This window comes from Echinops telfairi, unplaced genomic scaffold (assembly GCF_000313985.2).
Source record: "Echinops telfairi isolate 266 unplaced genomic scaffold, ASM31398v2 ScPeMD7_7475;HRSCAF=8513, whole genome shotgun sequence".
NCBI classification, from domain to species: domain Eukaryota; kingdom Metazoa; phylum Chordata; class Mammalia; order Afrosoricida; family Tenrecidae; genus Echinops; species Echinops telfairi.
The window spans coordinates 9,654,041-9,655,602 of record NW_022111379.1 but is presented as its reverse complement, the minus strand read 5'-3'; positions in this window follow the sequence as shown (position 1 = coordinate 9,655,602).

Below are 1,562 nucleotides of genomic sequence, written 5' to 3'. Positions count from 1 at the left end.
TTGCCAAAGCTAAAGTTTCATTTGGAATGATCAGATGTTTTCAGACAAATCAAGGCAGGTTGTATTTGGTCCTTGTAGTGATAAATTTAACTCACTCAAGATGGCAAAGATGTCAACCAAGTGAGCTGTTTTCTGCAGTTCACTTTTATTGCTGAAAGGTGCTTCGACCTGCAGTCTTGCTTTCTGATTAAAAAACGTTTTGAGTTCATCATGAAGCTCAAAAACACGTCTTAAAAAAAATAAAAACAAAAAAACCCCCACGTCTTTAAACTTTTCCACTCGACAACCATCTCACTTCAGAGAGCATTATTCGGCGCATCCAACTCATTGCTCAGTTGTGAAAACAGTCGACTGTTCAAAGTGCTCGCCTTTACAAAATTGACAGAACTTATGATGCTTTTCATTACTTCTTGTGACTCTTGTGGCAGCGTCTTCATTGCTAATATTTGCTGGTGAATCATACAGTGAGTTCCGATGACTTTTGGTGACTCATTCAGTACCAAACATTGAAATCCAGATCGACATGCTAGCATCGCTGGAGCACCATCTGTGCAAACACCGCACACCTTTTCCCAGGAGACCTTAGGCTCTTGCAGAAATGTGTCAGATATATCCCGTGCAGTAGTTGTCGTTTCCAGAGTTTTGCAAGAAAGAAACATCTTTAAAGTCACCATCATTTATATACCTCACATAAATCAGTTAACTGTGAACAGTTTGCAACATCTGTAGATTCATCAAGCTGCATGCTAACTATTGGAAGTGGAGCAGATTTAATTTCCTGGATTACCTGATCAAGAATATCAGCAGATGTCATCTAATCTTCTGAGGACAATGTCATTAAATAAGGAAATTACACTCAATTTCGTAACAAATTCGTCTCCGATCATAACGCGAACAATGTGCTTGGCCGCTGGCAACAGTAAATCCTCAGCAATGGTGTGAGGTTTCATACCTCTGGCGATTCTGAGTGCCACCAAATATGAAGCTTCAATGGCTGCTACGTTTTGTTTGTGGTACTTGCACCAGTGTCAAGTCTGGCTTTCTTGAGTCCATCAGTTTTGCTTCTAAAATGCTTGGTATCCTTGCCGGCAAAGCTTGATGTTTGCTAGCAAAATGGTGTTTAGTTTGTTCAGCTTCATAGATTTGGCTGATAGAACTTCACAACAAATAACACATTGCAGTTTCTCAATTTCCTGCTGCAATTATTGAGATAAAACCATACTGTAAAAAATCCTCACTATATTTTCTTTTCTTAATGTTCCTCTCCATGGGATGGTTTACTAATGAACATAATATATAACAATAGCTTTAATAATACAAAAGATGATACATGGCATAGTTCAGTCAATACAGTTCATTAAAGTTTCTATGATTTACCATTCTGTGTTTTGTTTACATACCTGTTACTATCACAAGGGGGCAGTATTCACATCAACCACAGCTGAATATAAAAAGACCGATCAACATCCAGATTAAGTTCCCATGGTACAGATTTTTTTTGCAGTAGTTGATGATTTTACAGTACACGAGTTTACATTTACCCGGTACTTATAATTCATGAA